We start from the raw sequence: 21,566 nt of genomic DNA on the forward strand, positions 1-21,566 counted from the left end.
TTGTGTCATGTTGAGCTACTGCTATAGTCATCTCTAAAAATAATTATACTGCTATTCCTGGGACCTACAGTCGAGGCTTTAGTATAACAATCTTTGATTTTTTTTTGTTTTCTCAACACTGTTGTTCTAACATAATTCCTTACAATACACACACTTAACATAGTTCCTAACAGGTCCCTGATCCACAGAATTTTCAGTTCAAATCAGACAAGTCTTACAAAAAGGAAGAGAAAAGGTGGTGTGTTCTACCTTGCCTGGCAGAGAAGTGGTGGTGTTTCAGGGGACAGAGGACAGATGTGAAACAGTCTAAGCTTTTCCTATAAAAGGTATACTATAATGCTCTTTAGCATCTTCATAGTAAACTCCTGGTCACCACTAGGATTTCCTAATAAGACAGTAAACAACTAGTAATTACCCTCTAGTGAGAGCTCAGGTCTATTTTCAGGCATTGCTTTCCTGTCTTAACACTGACAGAGTGATGGAAGTACAGGAGCAGTGGAGAGCAGCCTTTCTAGTATAAGCTGGCTTTAAAACGATGGGGAAGACAGAAAAAGGGAAATGAGTTTTTTACCTGTTCCGTACTGGTTTGCCGTGACCTTTTCTTCTAAGCCTTGCTTTTCTTCTTCTGTGCCAAAACTTGATTTGAATTTGAGAATCACCACATTGTTTCCTTCCTAAAATTATAACTGGCATTCCTAGAAAATTTGCTTTCCTAGAAAAGCCACTGTGCATAGGCTTCAAATTCAGCTTTTCATACGTGAGAGAAAGACATTTGCTTCAATAACCTACACTGTCAACCTGTGTGCAAAGTCAGTATTGGTCCATTTGAATTGGACTCTGAAGCACATGATTCAGCTGACCAGCAGTACACATTCATCCAGACATATGTATTGTGCACACCTGAAAGCCTCCAGATCACAGGTTTCATCCTGAGCTAATCCAGGAGCATGTAGAAGAGGGCTGCACAGAAGAAAGGATGCTAACACGGTCTGTGCTTGCACCTGTTTGTGGTGGAGTGTGGATGTGGTGTGAACTTGAACGTGGGTTACATACCTAGCAAGGCCTGGTACATAATCTGTGGCTAACACCCATGGATTTACTGGGGTGTGAAAGGGATGTTTATACTCTCATTAACACCACCCAGAATGATATGTCATCTAGCAGTGAGAGACAGCAGGTAAGTGGATGGTCCACCCTCCTCCCTCATCACAGGATGGTGTAGCACCTGCCTCTGCTGCGATATGCAGTCGCATAGTTCTGTATGCTGGCAGTCTAGGGAGGGGTTGTGTTCAAGGTGAAATCACATCCACTTCTCTGCCACAGCGCACAAGGAAGCAACAGCAGTGATAAAACACAGGAACAGCATTGCTTGCCACAAGCAACTCAAAACTGAATGTCTCATTTCAGCCCATTTTGCTGTGGCTCTTTGAGTGTGCAGGGCAAGCTTCAAGCTCCAGCAGTTGGAGATTCAGATTACAGGCACGTGAAAAAATAAAAATAATCAAAGGGTAGTTGCAGTGACTCATGTAATTGAGAGTCCCATTCAGATGCAGGGTATTAAACAGAACTTAGAATTAGTAATGCTGTAGAAAGAACAGAATGCAAAATATTTCCAGGGTAGAAACAAGTTGATTTTTTACATAGTAGACTGATTTAAAGCATAGTAGTGCTGCTTTAAAACCTGCGCTGTCACTGACACAATGAAGACTGCATTAAACATGCAGTGGTGTTCATGCAGTCTCCTGCACCCACAGTGTTGCTAGGCCTGCAGGTAGTTGTGTGTGTTTTACAGGTTTATGCATCTGATTCAAAGAACAAAAACACAAAAAGTGAGTTGCTACAAGCATCCCAGACAGGTGGAGAAGGGGGAAAAAGAGGGGGGACATGTAGCCTGACAGAAGGAGATTGTTTAGAGGCTACTAGGAATAATGGTCCATGAAAGCTAATTCACCTAAATGGATATGATACGTGTTCCTTCTAGGAAAGAACAACGCCATGGACCAGTGTAGGTTGGGGACTGACCTGTTGGAGAGCAGCAGTTTGGGATGCTGATGTGGATGGTGATCCATGTTGGGATTCTTGGCTGAAGCACTTTGTAGATGAGCCAGTTCCTCCAGTGACTGCAAGGAAGGTCTCAGGATTTTGCCTCCCTCTGCTGAGGCTGGTCTGTGTGAGTATTTCAGTTTTCATTTAGCTCTTTTTTACCCTTTCTGAAGATATCTCACTGAACATTTTCATGATGTTTGAATCTTAAATCTTTTCAACTCCAGCCAAGGCATTTTTCTTGTCTGAACAGTCTATTTTTATGATTGCATTGATTACAGTGTAAAATAATTGTCATGTCTGGACAGAGCAGGATCCAAATGTCCCAGGTATTGGCTATGAAAGATGCTTAGGAAAAGTAGAGGAATGGGGCACCCTGAGAGTGATCCATCACATAAAGGCCTCCCCTGCTCTTGATTAATGCTTTAGAAACCTGTGGAGCCAAAGTGTGCACCCAACCCCAGTGATAGTTTTAAATCTAAGGACATCTCCATGAATTTGTCTGTTCCTGTTTTGGACTTAGTTGTTTTTTAACTCCTGGCCACCATGGGTTTTGGTGCAGTAAGTTCTATACCTTAATTTTACATTGTTGTTTAACCCTGGCTGGAACAGATAAAGGAAACTCAAGATTCCTCATCTCAGAGGCTCTCAAGATCCTCAGTTTAATTGGTTGCTTGTGTGAGGTGCTGAGGTGGTGTAAGTGGTTAACCATGAAGACACTGAGTTTTCATGTACACTGGAAGGACCTGAGATCCAGGTAAAAGAAACTGTGTGTCATTCTCTGCCAGAATGAGGCTAAATTGCCAGCTGCCCTGTTACTTTATGTCATTCCATTCTGTGCCATATCTAACTCAGATTATAATCTTCCTGAACAGAGATGCATCATTCAATCTTTATCTGTGTGTCAGGGGACACACACGTGGCCCTGCGTGAACAGAAAGATACTGGCAAAAGGAGGAAAAATTACCATCTTTGGTCTGTCAGGCAGACAGTGAATATTTTGCTATCCTAATCACCAGAGTAGCAAGGCTTTTTCTGAGCATATAAAACATGAATTACTATGCAGCTCCAGGAGGAAAAATTTGTCCTTTGATTGTTTTCCAAAGAAATGTTCTCAATTTCTTTTCTGCCAAATTCATATTGCAGATCATACTAACAAATTTTCCCAAGCCTTCTTGACCTCCTCCCTTCTTCACAGTAGTAAAACAAATTTCCCTCATCACAGAGAGATGTTGAAGATTGCTACATTTTGCTGATTGAGGAATGGAGCGAATGAAACAAGCTTACAAAAATGTAGACACCACATTGCAGAATGCAGCTAGCTCTGCTAATAAGAAAAATGGAACCTGGGATATTTCTGCTGTTCCACAGCGCTTTAGTAAACTGCCTGCTAGTGCATTACCAGGCCGAAGGGCTGCCGACACTCCCTTGTGTCAAGGTCAGAAGTGTGTGTGCAGTGCTGGGGTGTTGTAATTTGGGAGCATTCTTCCTCCCCCCCCGCCCCCGCCGTTTTGTTTTCCCATTGTCCTTTCACCCAGCAAATCTGTGCCTGGCCTTAGCAAAGTAAGACAAGGTAACAGTGATGCTTCCTGCGATGCTTTGAATGAGACGTTTTGTTTTGATGGGAGTTTGTCATTCTCAATGTCTAACACCAGTTCCTCTGCTGCTAGATCATTTGTATACACCTGAGTGAGCCTGCCAAAACTCTAGCCTCAGGAAGGATTTGGGGTTGATTTTTTGGAACAAGCAAGGTGAGAGAAAGCCACCTCTGTATTGCACCTCCCTGCTATTCACAGTTACAGTCATGTGTAATTGTCACGGGACAATTTTGCCACTAACACAAACGTTTCACTGGAGTTTTCGTAACAGGTGACTGCTCGCATAAAAGCAGGATACAGATTTTGTGTTGGTTTTATTCTGAGATCATGCCAGCCTTTTTTTGAAATGGCACATTTCAGCTTAGCAAATTGCCAGTTCCTGCAGCTCTGACGCCCCAGAAACCATTTCCAATGACGTATTATAAAAGCAGGATGGATACAGATCTCTTGATTGCATTTCAAAGACATACCTTTGGGTTGCAGGGTTGCAGATGAGACTTTTAATTCTGTAGAACTCAGTGGAGAGATGTTCATTTGCTACCAAAGACTCTCACTTTATTTTTTTCCCTCCTACTCCAATTTTCTGTGAGTAATACAGATATGAGGGCTGATCCTCTATTGAAGTGGTCGAATCAATTATTCAATTGAATTCAATTACTATCAATGCCAATATTTCTGTGCAGTTTGTATTGTGTAGGGCTAACGAAGGTATGTCTTTGTGAGATATGACAGCTTTCCATACCGTCTCCCAGATACAAATTATGGGGATGATTTTTAAGCCTTTAGTCTTACTGGCTCCTTACTCAGGCAAAATGCTTCTTGATCTCAATAGGCATATTTACCATGGTCTGACTCAGGTATAACAGTGGCATGCTTGGGCTGCTTGAGGCTACCAGGCTTGGACAGCAGCAGCCGGGCATGAAGCGGCACACAGGAACCTGGAGACCTGGGGCTGAGCCCCCTGCTCCCCCTGCCACAGCATTATATGCACCCACTGCATGGTATCGGGTGGATGCAGGTGTTTTTGCACAACAGAAGAGGCTCACATCCACTGGTGTGTTTTTCTGAGTAAATACAGAGCTTTAAGCATGAATCTGTCAGGCTTAAAGCAGAAATTAGGATCTGTTTGCACACCTCTGCACTTGTGCTCCTAACAGGTTAAACACGTCCATGTGTTATGTGATGGAGAAACAGAGTGATTTAGATGGATGCACATTGTCCCTCAGCTCTTTGTCAACAATCAAAAATTGTTGGATTTATTGGTTCCCAATCTTGCACCTATCTTAAATCATTACCATATAATAAGGACTCTGTGTGGTGCATTGTCAATAAAACCTAATATTGAGAAGATTACCGATCATCTAGTGCAAATGGAGAGCACTGTAAATGATTTAGAGAATACGTGTCAAACACTAAAGCTATCAAATACCTTCTAAAGTAGGTTGATACTCATAAATCTAAGATAAATGACCTGTAAAACCACTTAAGAAGGAATAATACTCATTTAATCAGGCTTCCAGTGGAAAGACTAGGTAGGAGAGCAGTTCATAAGGAATGATGAAATCTCCTCTAATTCACTACTTTGTTGATAGAGTACGCAAGCCTACATTTGATCAGCAGTTTCAGTTACTTAAAACTATTCTTATAATAGCACTAAATTATGACCCCAGTGGAAAAAGAAAAGGAAAGGAAAAAAAAAGACCAAAGGGCATCTCTTTTATGGTTTATTGAGCTGTCATTTTTCCAGCTTCAGCACTGTGTGTGTCAGATGGAGATATAAAGGGTATTTATTGGAATTACTGTTTTGCTGTATCACAGGGATAGGGTGTTGGATTGGCTTCTGTCAGTGTAGCTGCTCCTATTCACTGGCAACAGGAGGTTCATTTAATGCAGTCCCCTGGGAGAAGCAAGACATCATTTATTGGGACCAGCCTGGTTAAACAAACTGTTGTCAGTTACTTGAGTGGTAACTTGGACAAACTTAGCCTACAGAGTTTAGTGTCGTTTTCTGCATGTTGATCCTGAAGAAAATTCTGTTCCTTTGTCTACCTTTTTTTTTCTTTTTTTCTTTTTCTCTTTTCTTTCCCAGACCCAAGTGAAAAGTGGCTAAATGTGGGTGGTGGAAAAATTAGGTCATGATTTTCTTTACCAAAGTTCTGATTCTTCAGTGCTTGTGCAGACAAAAGTTCCATTCTTTCCAATAGGTTTTTAAGGCCAGTTACTAATTCCTGTTCATCCTTTTGGCTTCATGACTACTCAGAGCTCAGCATCACTGCCAGCATCTACTAGAACTTGACGCAGAGCTTTTTTTGAAGCAACTATAATACTGTATTTAGCCATGGAGCAATCTTTCTGAAGAGCAGAGTGCTGTGACTCATGTGATTCTACTGCTGTTTTGTTGACCCTAGCAGACTTACTCATCGTTTACGTAGTGGCAAACGAGATCAGATTCTGGCTTGATGCCATATTTCACTCAATCCAATAAATGTGCAACTTGTGAATGCATTTTGCTTCAATTCACATTTTTAATGGGTGTCCAGCTTCTCTCCACTTACTGTGAATGCTGCTCTGAGTAGAATTAGTGAATGAAATGCCAATGCATCCCTATGTAACTCATTTATACTGTAGAAATAACCAGGGGATGATATAGTTGTGGTCAAAATGTGTTATCACCTGCTCTATTCCTTCTTGCTTTCACAGAGGGCAAAACATACATGCAAACATGCACATGCTTGTTATACAGTTGTATACAGAGTTGTAGCAGCAGTGTTTGAATTGGTTGGGTTTGTACTAGGGGTGCAGCCTTGGTAGGGAATTCTGTTGTCTGTTGATCAGTAGATATTGAGGTCTATCCAAAAAAAAAAGGCTTGTTGATTTACTTTCTGCTTTCTCTTCACCAGACATAAAGCTAGAGCTACTTTACTGAAATAACAGTTAAACTGAGCATAGATTAAAGAAAGTTCACTTCAGAAATCTGTCAGCCTTGGGAGCATTGCTTCCCCATTTCCTAAGAGTACCTAAGGAGTCTTGGGTTTGCCGCTCTGAGGCAGAGCAGCTGTTGTGTGTGTATGTTGTGCGTGCATTGTGTGTGGGGTGGATTTGTAATTAGTTTGAAAAACTAAAAAGCAGAGGCAGCAGATGCACTGATGTTTACCTGGTGACTGATGGTTACAGGAATGGTTGCATCTGGCTGTTGACAGAGAGCAGGGGGAAAGTCACACGTGATTGAGGACTGGAGAAACCTCTGAGAACTGGAAGCTGAAGCCTTCAATCATATAAAAGGGTTTGTGGAGGTCAGAACTGATAGGAGCTGCTAAATTTTTATTTTGGGGTTAGTGCTTTTTAAAATCTCTGTTTTGATGTCATTTTTTTGAACAAACACTAAGGGATGACAGAGGATGCTGTTGGGTAACTAGTTACTGGTTATTTTATGGGAGGCAGGTGACATTTTACGGATGTCAGGTAACTAGTTAACTAGTTGTAACATGGTAATTGATTTGTTGACACGTCTGGGAGGTGCAGATGTCTCAGCCCACTTGGAAATGGAAAGGCACTGGGATTTGATTAGGTATCAAGACTTTGTGTTGTTGAACCCTACAGGGCAGCTAAATGAGCAAACAAGACCTTTGATGCTGTCCTCCACAGCAAACTCCTGGCCAAGGTGTCAGCCTGTGGCTTGGACAGCAGCACTCTGTGCTGGGTTAGGAACTGGCTGGAGGGCTGAGCCCAGAGAGTGGTGGTGAATGGTGCCACAGCCAGCTGGCAGCCAGTCACTAATGGTGTCAACCAAGGATCAGTGCTTGACCCCATGCTCTTTAATATCTTCATTGATGATCTGGATGAGGGCATTGAGTCCATTATCAGTAAATTTGCAGATGACACCAAGCTGGGGGCAGGAGTTGATCTGTTAGAGGCTAGGAGAGCTCTGCCGAGGGACCTTGACAGGCTGGACAGATGAGCAGAGGCCAAGGGCATGAGATTTAACACATCCAAGTGCTGGGTTCTACACATTGGCCACAACAACCCCATGCAGTGCTGCAGGCTGGGGTCAGAGTGGCTGGAGAGTGGCCAGGCAGAAAGGGACCTGGGGGTACTGGCTGATAGCAGGCTGAACATGAGGCTGTAGTGTGCCCAGGTGGCCAAGAAGGCCAATGGCATCCTGGCCTGTATCAGGAACAGTGTGGCCAGCAGGAGCAGGGAGGTCATTGTGCCCCTGTACTCAGCACTGGTTAGGCCACACCTTGAGTCCTGTGTCCAGTTCTGGGCCCCTCAGTTTAGGAGGGATGTTGGGATGCTGGAACATGTCCAGAGAAGGGCAGCAAAGCTGCTGAGGGGTCTGAAGCACAAGGCCTGTGAGGAGAGGCTGAGGGAGCTGGGGTTGCTTGGCCTGGACAAGAGGAGGCTCAGGGGAGATCTTGTTGCTGTCTACAGCTACCTGAAGGATGGTTGTAGCCAGGTGGGGGTTGACGCTTCTCCCAGGCAACCTGTGTCAGAACGAGATGACACAGTCTCAGGCTGTGCCAGGGATGGTTTAGGCTGGATGTTAGGAAGAAGTTCTTCACAGAAAGAATGATGGGCCATTGGAATGGGCTGCCCAGGGAGGTGGTGGAGTCACCATCACTGGAGGTGTTTAAAAAGAGACTGGATGAGGCACTTAGTGCCATGGTTTAGTTGATTAGATGGTGTTGGGTGACAGGCTGGTCTTGATCTCGAAGGTCTTTTCCACCCTGGTTTATTCTGTATTCTGTAAAGTCTCTGGAGCACATCCCCAGCTTATGTCAGCTGCAAAAACAGCATCCAGGGGGCCTTAGTAAGGCTCACTCCAGATGAGGACCTGCCTCTTCCTCTTCCACACTGCTTAGGGGAGAAATTCTCACTCCTGACTTGCATGCAGGCAAATCCCACACACACACAGACTCTTTGGTTGTAATTCAATTAAAATCTTGCTAATTTGGAAGCATACCTATCACATTCTCTTCTAGGAAGAAACTATTTCTTCTTTTTTCTGCTTGAATCCCAAGCTATCAATGGCTTTCAAAGAAAAAGGAATTTTTCTTTAGAAAACGGTCTATTCAAATTATTCATGATTTATATCAAGAAGAGACCTTTCCTCTTTCAACTAGCAAAAAAAGGGGGAGTTTGATCTTCCTCAAAATCATTTGAGAACCTTGTACATTTCTTTCCAGAACTAAAACTTTCTTACAAAGCTTTGGATATTCAGCAGAATAATGACTATTACATAATTGAAGCTCAATACAATAACATGGGGCTAATAAATGGTCTCCTGGTTCTATAGAAAATGTAACAAATCATAGTAGCACTTACTGGGACTGGGCCAGGCACAAATGACAAAGCTCCTTTTGAAAGTGAGTTGTGGCCAGAAATACTCTTGGATCAAAATCATTCTCTCGACTGTCAGAGGGACATTTACTCCCTTTAATTTTCAGCCTAGATTTTATGTTGATCCTGCAACGCTGAATAAAATCAAGCCCGACAGAGCTGCTACTGCAGCTGTTACAGATGTAAATGTGAAGAAGGCCATTTAAAATCACTCTGCATGTGTTATTTGGCAAGTATGCAGATTATATTAGAAATAGCTTGAGATGTGCTTATTCTGTGTTTTTTAAAGGAAGAAAATGATGATCCACTATTAAGTGGTATATTAACATTTCTGATCACAGCTCTTTTTCTTAGCAAATAATTGTTCTATTGTATGCTGCGAAGTTGCCTGTAAACAACTGACAAAGGGGTATGCTGCTTTGTATTCTCTGTGGAGAAAATATCAAATCCAATTGATTAATCAAAGGGGACATTCTTTGATGGAAGGGAACCTTTTCAAACTTTATTAAAAATATTGAATAAACCATGAGCAATCAAAGTTCATAATCTGAACTCCTGCTCTATTTTCTCAGATACAGTAAACCTTCAAAATAACTCATAAAGCAGGAGATGAGATGTTTGTAATAAAAATGTGAAAAAAAGAAAAACCCAGCAAAACACAGAGCAACATATTCCACACCCTCTGTCTTGATCTGTATCTCAGCTACACCATTGCAGCGCCACTGATTTTACTGGAGTCACTCTGGTTCCACTGGAGAGAATGATAACAAGAATTGAGCCTTCGATCTTTTTTCAGTGACTATTTCAGATGCATCCTTGCACCCTCTGTCTTTTCATGGAGAGTTTTTTTTCCCCTTATTCTGAAAGAAGAAATGAGATTGCTATCAGTGAAGCTGCCTAGTGATTAAAGATAATCTAGGTATGACCTGCAGGCTGAATGACTGTCCCGTCTGTTCCAGGGGGAAAGCAATCACATGGCAGTGCAGGATGGCTGGTTGGAATAAACACAAGTGAAAAAGAAACATCCAGAGATGAGGAGAAAACAGAACTCAAACAGGTGGGACTAACATATCTGTGTCTTGCATCCAGCACTGACATCATGGGCCCTATGTGAAATATTTAAATCTAAAGCTATTGTACTGTTCAGGAATAAATTAAATGGACATTAGCAAATAAAATGTTCATATTTAGCAGCAGGAAAACGTTACTGGAATGTTTCCAGGTATTTTGATGGAAAGAAAAAAAAAACAAAACAATTGAGGAAAAGAATAATTGAAAGTATGCAGGCAAGGAGAATGAGAGGAAGTGAACACTTTGATTATGGCATGGTAATCTGATGCTGTTTTTAGTTAGGTCACAAGGGAGATCAAGCTCGGAATCAGTGTGGCTGCAGGGGCTCAAATGTACAGATTTGAGTGAGACCCTGAGCAAGCCGTTAGCTTAGGTGGTTAGAACAACAACAGGAAGAAATGGAAGGATTTGATGGGCATCTTCTGCAATCCTTTTGGTTGGTTGGTTGGGTTGGAATTTCTGGGTTTTTTTTATCCCCCAATGCCTTCCTATATTGTCCCCTGCCTGTCCATATTCCAGGCTGAGGTGTAAGGGCAGAGCTGATCACTGTACTGCTGTCAATACACAGGCTGAACATCACAGAAGGATTTTCTCAGCTACATTAGGTAAATTGGTGAGGGTGGCTAAGATTGAGCTCACAGCCTGGGGTAACATCTAGCTGGAAGGTGGGATGAAGAGCAAGGAAGGGCAGGACATCTGGTGGTACCCAGCAGAGGCTGTCAAAAACCTTTGTTCTGAAGGGAGTAATTTGAAATTTCTTTAGAGTAGCACTCCTGACCCAATGGGGGGGAAAAAACACCCCAAAGAAACAACAGTCCAAACCAAAACACACAAAACCTCTCACCCTGAGAAGTTTTGGGCCAGCATTCTGGCATGAAAGAAGTGCTGGGGTTCTGTCAGAAAAGGCTCCATCTCTGGTGGAGTGCTCCTTTGCTCTGTATATGAAGACTGTCCTTGGGAGCAGAGATTTGCCATGATGACCTTGCCAGTCCCCAGCCAGGGTAAATACAAAACCTCTCAGTAAACCTCTGATTAGTTATTTGGGCCAAAAGAGATCATACTATATATGAAAAAGAGTCTTCCTACATATCATCCCATCCTGTGTAGTACTGCTGCTGAAAGGGCTTATCCTAACTACTGTCTTGGGATACAGCAATATTTTAAAAAAGAAAAAAGTCACTTCATTGTTAACAAAAAAAAAGGCAAGCCTTTTCACAGAGTGACAGATTAATGCAGTGACATATTAGTGTACATTTTAAAACCTGAATATTATCCTCCAAGGGGAAAAAGCTCCTAAATACACATTCAAAACAAAAAACAGCAGAGAAAAATCTCTGACAATGCATTGCACAGAATCATTTATTAGGTCTCTGTAAGTGGTCATTTACATGAAACTTGCATTTAATCTAGTATTCAGCCTTTCCCTTTTATCTTCTGATTGCATGTGTTCGTGGGAGACAGTGGTCCCTCATCCTGTCTCCCTTCCCGCATCAAGCTGCCTTTTTTTGCTGGCACATATATTCATGGGGACAGAGGGCAGAGAAGGGAGCTTGAATATCCCAGGTTCAAACTCCTCTCTCTTTCTGATTCTGTCTTAGACCAAAAGAGGAAAATGACCACCTCTGCTTTAGAGGTGAGCAAGTTCTTCCAAATACAAATAAAATCTCAGTTGTCCTCTTGACAGTGCAGCCCTTCTGAGCCAAGGCACAGGGGAACAGTCTTTAAGCTATAACCCCAAAAATATTAGCCTCTTTGCAGTGTGTAGATGTACTCTTGCTGGGATGTTATCAGTGGCACACGTGCTAATGACAGGAATTATTTACATTATTTAATTGTTAGTGCTGTTGCTAAAGCACCCAAGCAAGGTATTGCAAAACTAGCCTAGTGTCTGCATGTGTGGCAATCGCTGAAATCATTGCACTGTGAACTCAGCTTAATACGCTGGATTTCAGGCCAAAACTGTTGCACACCTGGGTTGAGACCTAAAGCCATCTGCTGGGAGTACTCATTCCTTGGAATATCTTGCTTAGGGAAGTCAGCATGATGTCAAATTGTCTTCCCTCTCACAATTCTCTAGACAATGTTAACATCTCCTGACAAACATGGGTTGATGGCACATTTGCTTTGGAAATGTCCAGAAAGCTGAGTGCCTCTTTCCTCATGTATCCCCTGGTGGTGTGTGCCCAGCTGCCCTGCTCATCTCCACTGCTGATTTCAGTGAGTGACAACCAAAGGCATTTCACTCTGAAAGGAGGCATTTAAATACTGTCAGGAACAACAGATAAAATGACCTCAAACAATCCTACATAAAGTCCTTTGTTATCTTCAAAGCACTTTCCCAGCTTGACACCTTTGCTTTTTTATATCCAATATAAAATTCAGAATGTTTTATTCCAGAGCAGTACATGAATATAAAATATAAATATATCAAACCTCACACTACCTTTTCTTGTGCTCCTGCTTTGAAAAAGGACCTGAAGCAAACTTAGTGTAAAGACCCAGAAAATTACCAAGAAAATTCCACTTCTCAAACTTGCTTGGCCCATTGTCTGGTATGTATTCAGCACAACTTCTCTCAAGCAAGCACACTTGCAGCAGTAAGGAGCTGCCTGGGTGTGGGTGACAGCTCAGGACTGCTTGAGAACAAGCGCACTGAGGTGTTTTAGGTACCGCTTGCACAGGGGTCACACACAGACAGCCTGGCTATCCATGACCTTGCCTAAAACACCATCCCCCTAACACTGGCACCGATCCTCCCCATGCCCTTGCCTGCTTTCTTTTACATATCTTGTCATTACCATAGACCAACTGTTCCCAACCTCGTGCCAAAGCCAGATGCAACTGCTAAAGGGGCAGAACCTGTTCCACTCACCTCTTAGCCCCTGCATTGCTCCAATATGATCCTCAATACCAGCTCTCCTCTCTCTTAGTTACTACCATTTCTTATGTTTTGATATTACTGGAGAACTCAGTTCCACAGCTCTGTTGCCCTCCTGTCCAGTGACTGGAGCTGCTGCTCACTATTTTACAGGATTTTTTCTGATCTGCTAAGCAGCCAGGTGAATAGAACCAGTGGGATGATGACCTACAAGCTGCACGGTCCCATCTCTCAGAAGAGCATCTGGGTTTGCAGAGTGATGACCAATGCAAAGGTGCAGAGGCTGGCAACCCTTCCTAGTTTCCTGACACCCTTTCTCTATGATGCAAAAGGTCAGTAGAAATGGTCTTGTGGTACTACACCCCAAATTTTGGTATCTGATTTCTCCTCTCTCTTCTGCTAATTCCTCATATTAAATGGCTTTGAAATTTCCTCAGAGCAACTAGGTATGGGTTTGGGGCCTGTGTTTACACAGAAATTGAAGTAAACAAATAAGCTCAGAGGCATTTGCAATAGGCATAGCTGGTAGCAAGCAGCAAAGCAAATAGTTGGGTGGATTTGCATCTTCTTTAGCACGTTAAAAAAAAGAAAAGTTTTAGGCTGTGACTTGGAGAAGTCAAGCCAGGAACAATAAGCTTGTCTGGAGAATTCTGGTATTAGAAACTAAAGGATATGGAACTGTGTCCAAGGTAAATATTGACATGACTCAAGATGAACTAGTAAAACATTTAATGAAGCTGAAAATAAGGCACCTGGGATAGATGTTTATTGTTAGAAATGAAACATTCGAGCAAACGTAGCATAGTGATGATGAAGGTTATTCATAGGGAAGGCAAGCTGGGGAAACAGCATCATCTGAGAGAAACTGACTGCAGCTATTCGAGAAACATGGAAAAATTAGAATTATAACAGAGCTAAAAATGTAAGTGAATAGCAAGCAGTCATTATGGACATTCAGAGTGGATTTTGAAGAATGAATCATACCAAGGGACAAATTACTCAGGTGTCCAGAATAACTCTATTGACTTTGACGGATTTCTCTGTATTTGCCTTCGTGTAGTGGAGAGTTTACTCCCTTGTGCCGTATAAGGACTGAATATTAAGAAACTTTGAGCAAAAATACTGACTTTCATTCCAGTATCATTCTCTTGATGATAGAGAATAAGTCACATTAACTTCACAAGGCATTTCAGGAACACATTAGGAGCTTTTCCCTTTTGTACAGCAGGAAGGAAAAAAACCCTTCACAATGCTGTGAAAATAATCAGAAAGGCTCCATTAAACTGGAAATGGGAATAAATGGCACTGCTATATTAGAAGTCTTACTCCCGTGTAAGTCTACAGTGTTATCAGAATACTCTGTTGTAAAATCCTTTGAGCCAGTCTGGTGAGTCAACATTACATTCACACATTTGCCAGCGGTGGAGATACTGACGGAGAGATGCCAAAAGCTGAAATTCACTTCTTAGATGTGCTTTATAAACCAGCTGTTTTCTACCTCAGAATTGCAACAGCAGCACATAAGGCCTGATCACCTACAAAAGGTAGACTCGATCTGTTGCCACGTAGCCTGCCTGTAGTTGCAGTGGCGTTGTTGTGTTACATCTCTGTCTCTCTCAATACAATGAACTATCTGGTGATTGTGCACATGCAGCTGCAGCCCCCTGGATAGCTTCATAGTGCAGCGCAAGGGCATCCATTCATCCAGTCCTAAAGCACAGGATAATCTGCACAGGGCAGAAAGAACAGAGGCAGGTAGGAGGAGAAGCAGGGAGGGATGCTCAGGGAAGAGAATGATGAGGAGAGCCTGCCATGCTGGATCACTGCATCCACCCTTGGTCCTTGGCTGCTTCTGATGGATTCAGGAAAACAATTGTAGTATTTGGCACGGCTCCATCTGTCAAAACGTTTATCCTAGGAAGAGGTGATTGCTACAATCTCTCTTTGTCCTCCAAGCAGTCTTTAGGAAAGCTGAGTTCCAAAATAATTTAAGACTTCAAGCATAACCATCAGCTTCTTGGACTAGATTTACAAAATCCACAGACAATCCATCCACTTCCCTCATCTCCTGTTTATTGAGAGGGTTTCCTTTGGCTAACCTTGCTAAGGCCACAGTCAAATCATAGTTGTTGGTAGGTTTTATTGCTAACATAAACAAATAGCAGATTATTTTGTCATTGTCCCAAGCTTCAAAGCTGAAGCTGAAGCATCAGTAGGTTCTACCAGTACTGACAGGAGATGTTGATAACATAAAGCATATGTTGATTATGTAGATCATCATTTTAAATGCTCTCTGCAAAGCACCTCAGCGTGTTGATCAACCCTCAACCTTAGCCAAAATAACTCTAGAGCTGAAAATTCTTTGAGTCATGGCAGAGAGTCATCCCCAAGGGCACTATGCTGAGCAATGCTTGCCCCAGAGGAAGATGGTGACACAAGTGACAGATACATATGGTCACTGCTGACATAGATCCCTGAAACTTGTGCAGTAAAGGTCTTCCATAAGCACAGCAAGAAGGACTTAATGAATATAAAAGTACATCAAAAGCAAATAGTGACTTTCTGCTGCCATTCCCCCCTCCCATTCTAGTGGTTTCAGGCTCGTAAAAATACTTCTTAACTCACTATCAGAAATGCAAAGCTGCTAAGTAAAAGATGTGTGCAAATCCAGATCCATGTAATGCCTTGATACTGGTAGGGTGAGATTTGTCTTTTTTCCTGCTTTCTTACTTTTAAAAGCCAGACAATACAACTTTTTTTCCCCTGTCATGGTAACATTTGGTGCTATTCCCATATGTACAGATTGCAACATCTGCAAGCTTTAAAAATTAATATAAAGTTCTATAATTGTATAAGCCTTGCTCATTTTAATGGTTCTAAACAAAGCAACTTAGCTTTGATGCAAACCAATCTGCAGTTAGTAGATAAAGTGCGCTACTTGTACAAAGCAGGCTGCTCTAATGGGGCTGAGATGTCCATGTAGTTGATGTTCATAGGGATGATGATCACAGTGTAAGGTCACATCGTGAAGGAATGGAACATAGACTTTAGCTGCTGGCACACAGGAACTTAATAGGTTACTAGTAAGTGGAATCATGGGTGATAAATTGCAAAGCAATTGTGTTTATTAGAGCTTATTTCTGTCACACACTGCCCACAGAGTTCCAGCAGGAAGACATTCATATGCAGAGGATGATCTGTCTTCCACGCTTCTAGAGATTTTGTCATCATGATGCAATGATCACAAGGTGATGCAGAATCAAGAGGAGGCTTTGTGGAAGAGAGGGTCATGTGAGATGAAGGAGCAGGCTGTGAGTGTCTTGGCCCTCCTCATTAGCCCAAGTCAAGGCACTGAGCAGTGTTGTACTGATTACAGAAGAGCTTGCACAACATGAAGGGAGAGAAATCTCATAATATTCCAGTTTACAAGTATGCCATGTATTATCTGTGCTTCTTTTGCCATGTGGCTGTGGTATTAAGAACTCAAAGTTGAACATTTAAGACATCTTTTAATTGTGTCTAAAAATATGGTGGCTGTGTTTGGTATGAGAATTTGCCACAAGGGCTGTTAGCATTCTACACTGGGCAGCTTGTTCCTGGGATGCATGCTCTGGAAGTAGACAGGCTGCAGTATGAGACTGCTTTCCATGAGAATTTGCAGCTCTAGTGCTAGGGTTTGGTGCTGTAGTTCAGGCACTTTCCTCCAGGGTCTTCCTGTGAATAGGGAGCACAGGATCAACATAGCTGGTATTATGGTCCAGTTACTTAAAAAGTGAAACAAGACCATAAATTGTGGGCCACACAAGACACGTCACAAGTAGTAGCTGCTGACACGGTCCAAGGAGGAAGACACCCATCTCTTGGCTTTTTTTTTTCCCCTTTAATTTCTGTATTTCTAGGTTTAGGGTGTGAGGTTTCATTCTGTTCATTTGAAAAGCACACTGCATGTGGTTGTGTATGTGCCTTTGCGGGTATCATATCGAAAGCCATAACATTACCTAGCCATTGCTGATTCAGAGATGCTAGAAGTACAGTTCAGTATTTCCAGGTGTATTGAAATAATAGTCCCTTGTTTGTTTTTCTAGAGACAAGCAATGTAGAAACATAGCTGTTAACAGTAACATAAACCTTGCTGTTACCAACCACTTGGCAAACAGTTCCAGGAATGTTTCTGCCTTTCCTATGTATATATAAAGCCTTAGAGACTGCAATGTATTTCAGTGTAAGGGAAGCAGAAATAAACCAGGCCCTGTATTTCCTGCTCTCAGTAATGCAGAAACAAAGCAGGAGGAGACAGGTGCTTTTCTGAAAAGAATGAAAGATCTCAGCAGCTGATTCATGGTGAAGTAATGGGGTTTTAGCTGAACCTCATGCCATCCCTCTAGCTGATATCTTAGATGAATCAGCAACTTGCTATATTTATCTCAGCTGTACCAACACAGTTTATAATACTGTTCTGTCACTGCTATTTATACATCATCACATGCCTGACTACTCCAGGCTGTGCTTTTTTTCCACAGTTTTGGGTGATGTCACCGTGAAGTAGGCAGTTGTATTGAACAAAGGCTTTCTTCAGAACACAAATAATTAAAGCTTATGGCAGAGTGTACCACCAGAGCCATTGAAATACAGCAGTAAGCTCCTCTCTTTGAAGGCAGTTCTAGACAGGGTTTTCAGTGCTTCGGTAGCTGGTTCTCTGGGGAATGGCTTGAAGAGCAGTCCTACATCTGTCAGTGCCACCACACCTGGCCTTGGAGATGTGTAGGGAGCAGTGTGCACTGAAGCCTGGGACTGCTCTGCAGTCTCAGCCTGCGCCTCGATAACAGTGTATTTATTCAGGAATGAAAAGGAAATGCTCCTCCAAAAAAGGATGATTTTTCTGCTGTTGACCCATTCTATGTCTTCTCAGTTATCCAGAAACTAGATGAAACAAGGTTTCTCTTTTCTTCTGCCTTAAATGTTTTTGCTGTATTTGGAGGTTTTGAGGTTGCCTGTGTGGACCTATTCAGCCTGGAATCCTGCAGCCTTGCCACATGCATCTTCCCAAAGCGAGGGGACTGAAGCCGATAGTAGTATGAGGCAATGAAAACTCTAGAGATGATTTGCAAAAGTAGAATTCAGCATCCTCAGCTGATCGCCTCTAATTTGTGATGTTCCAGCAAGCCAGAAATTCTTTATCCCTACTCCCCTGTGCATCCCATGCATTTCCAGCTGTTTATCATCATTCCTTAAAGCCAGCAACACGTCAACATCAACAGCTGTGTTCTTCTCATCTGCTACTTGTATTTGAGCTCTCAGAGTTTAACTACCAAAACTGTCGATCAGCACGGTTCAAACACGGCATGTACAGCTTTTCCCTGAAGCTGTTTCTCAGGAGCTCCATATGTCCTTCAGCCAACCCATGACAAGCATAGCACTAGGTCAGAGCAAAGGGAAGAAAATGTTTACCCCACACACTCTGCCTATGCTTTGCAGTAAGACCACAATAACTAAGCTATTTCAGAAGTACTAATAAGTTGGACACGTAGAACTGGAATATGGTTATGGTGTGGTTTCCAAATTCCCTTCAACCATTCTTGCAGACTTCTACCTCCATTTTCCAGTGGTGATTCTGACCCAGGTATGGAAAGCTGCTGTCAGCAAAGTTAGATTTTCCCCATTAGTTTTCACAAACTCCAGTACGTTCCACAGACACTCTGGGATAGAACAGAATGCAGTAGAATAGAATTAACCAGGTTGGAAAAGACCTTTGAGATCATCAAGTCCAACCTGTCTGCCTCTCTCCAGAAAGGAGAGCACTGTGTCTGGGGAAAACTGGCCCCATTGCCTTCTCACCACTATGGTGGCCACCCCACATTTGGGAACAGCCCTGACATTTTTAAGCCCTACTTAAATGACTTGTTTCCAAGGCCTTCTTCCAAAGTTTGGCTCTACAATAAAACACATCAGCATCCACTAACAGCTCAAAACAGAAACAGAATGGTATAAATAGAAATTAAGTAAATTGGGAGAAGGTGCCAAAGCAGAAAAGCCCTCGTGATAGCTGTGGCTGCGTGTGCTTGTGTAGTGCAGCTTCCAGCCCTCACCAGAGTGCCAGGCTGCCCCTCAGTATTCTTTGAAACAGATGCATCTGCTGTGTCACTGGCACTGCCCGCTCAGCCTTGGACAGGCTTTTGCATCTTCTCACAGACTCTAGAAAGCTTGGGGTTGTGCAGAAATGTGGTGCCAGAGCCCTAGCCAAGCCAGCAGCAACCTCTCTGTGGCTGGATATTTTTTCCATGCCTGTTAAATTGTGCCTGTGCCATCTGATCAATGCAAACAGCCTTACCCTCCCTTCAGCCAGGTCTGGTGGTAGTCATGGCCTACCTGCCTTGTCAACTCAGACACGATGCTATATGGTTTATTTCCTTTAAGAAGCAGGTGAAACCTGGGCCACATTCCCAGGTGGTAAAAATTAATGTGACTAAAGTGAAGTAATTTGTACCACCTGATATTCTTTGTTATAGCCAGGGCTGGAAAGATAAAGCACATCATTTGCTACTTATTCATTATTGATGCTGTTTTACCATAGGGCCATTGATCACAAATGAGCATGAGATAAATGAGTGAGAGCAATTCCCTGTAAGCAGTATGACAGTAGGTTCCAAGCTGAGATCCTTCTAGAAAAGGCAAGTGGTTTTAAAACTACTTTTGTGTTGCTGGCTCTGCTCAGGTAGCTCTGAGTTTGGTCTTGAGTTTATGCTGATAGAGGCTGTCTTGTGCTGACTTCTTGTTGTGTCCTGCTGCCCCTTGTTACCAGCTTGGCTTGCAGGTATGTAGGGAGGCATTCTGGGAAAAATGAGAGAGATTGTTTGCTCTTCTGTGAAGAGTTGTTGGTCTTCTAAAGCTGTGGGGAACTGCCAAGTACAAGCACAGTGAAACTGGAGGTTTTCAATGATGCAAGGCAAACGATGAAACTAAGGTGGTGTTTCAGGGAAAGTTAACAGCTCCTGTTAGACCCACTGGTACTCTGAGGAAAAAGTGGACTCGGTTCTGGGCATGTGGCCCTGTGTAATTAAAAGAAATGCACTGAATGAGTGGGCCTGAAGTAAGGGGGGGCAAAAATAGAAACAGCCTTCTGTCAGTGCGCTACTGGATGGCCAATTGGGAAGCTTCAAGTTGCAACTGTTAGATGTCCTGCCTCATGCCTTACAAAATAGAGACAGCAGTCTCCCCTCAGGAACTGGGCACAGGTCAGTGCAATGGGGTGTTTGGGTGAGCTCTCCTTAAGGACTTCTGTAGTGTGTGCCAGAAGGTATTTCTGTCCTGGGGACCAGCACCTTCCCATGCATAGGCAACAGGAAAAGTCATGGCAGAAAAGGCAGGGAAAGGACCTGAGGCAGGTTCAATATATGTCATCGCTTCCTGCTTGGGCAGGAGAATTTCCTGCACACTGAGCAGCCCAGATGCAAAACCTGAAGCAGAGAGGAGGCAGCTTAGCTGGGGCCGTTTGATTTATTGAAATCAAATCCATACATTACGTCGAGGTGTTACCTCTACAAATGATGCTTGAACATTGTAAATATATATGTAACATAGATGAAATGATTGATTTTACAGGCACCCCACACACTGGAAACATCATTAAAATGATGCTATAGACAGGAGTTAGTCCAAATTAAAAGCAGGAAATTCCAAGGTGTTGTTCTTATGGAAATTGTGACAGCTGAATTATAGGGGCTTGTTAAGGAACTAAAGATAACCCCACTCAGAGTAGATAAAAACATTATGTATGAGGAAGGAAAGTGAATTACAATTGCAGTGGGAGCTATAAGTTTGAATATCTTGACTGTTGTGCACAGTAAATGGAAACTCCACCATGCTGTTATATTAATGTGGTACTTTTTATTTAGGGACAAATCTTGAAATTCTTTGCCTTAAAAATCCAGTGGAACTAATGGAGAGTTTTAAATCCAGAAGGGTTTAGATATGGGGATTCAATGCCTGGTTCACATGGGTGGGATGAACTTCCATCTTTATTGTTTCTTCTGTCATGGTTGGACATGGAGGGACATGGCTTGAAAACAAATACTGGGATTCATTTCTCACTGGTGACACCTGTTCCATGGATCCTGGAGAATAAAAGGCATCTGGCAAGATGCATGCCACACCTTCCCCCCCACAATATGTATCTGCTTACAGACAGGGACACTCACAGGCTGTGTACAGCTTCCTGGCAGTTTTTGGCATGACCATTAGGATGAAGGAGACCTTCCAGTATCTGAAAAGGGCCTAGAGGAAAGATGGAGAGAATCTTTTTATGAGGGCCTGTGGTGATAAGACAAGGGGCAGTAGTTTTAAACAAGAGTAGGGGAGATTCAGATTAGATATTAGGATGAAGTTCCTTACTGTGAGTGTGGTGAGACAGTAGAATGGGTTGTCCAGGGAAGCTGTAGATGCCTTATCTCTGGAAGTGTTTAAGACCAGACTGGATGTTGCTTTGAGCAGCCTGCTCTAGTGGAAGATGTCCCTGCCCATGACAGTGGGGTTGAAACTAGATGGTCTTTAAGGTCCTTTCCAACTCAAACCATTCTATGGTATCTGGCTGCCATCAGCCACAAGGTACCTTTGCAGCTGCCAGGCATTTGGCTTGGCAG

Source organism: Dryobates pubescens, chromosome 30 (genome assembly GCF_014839835.1).
Source record: "Dryobates pubescens isolate bDryPub1 chromosome 30, bDryPub1.pri, whole genome shotgun sequence".
Taxonomy (NCBI): Eukaryota; Metazoa; Chordata; class Aves; order Piciformes; family Picidae; genus Dryobates; species Dryobates pubescens.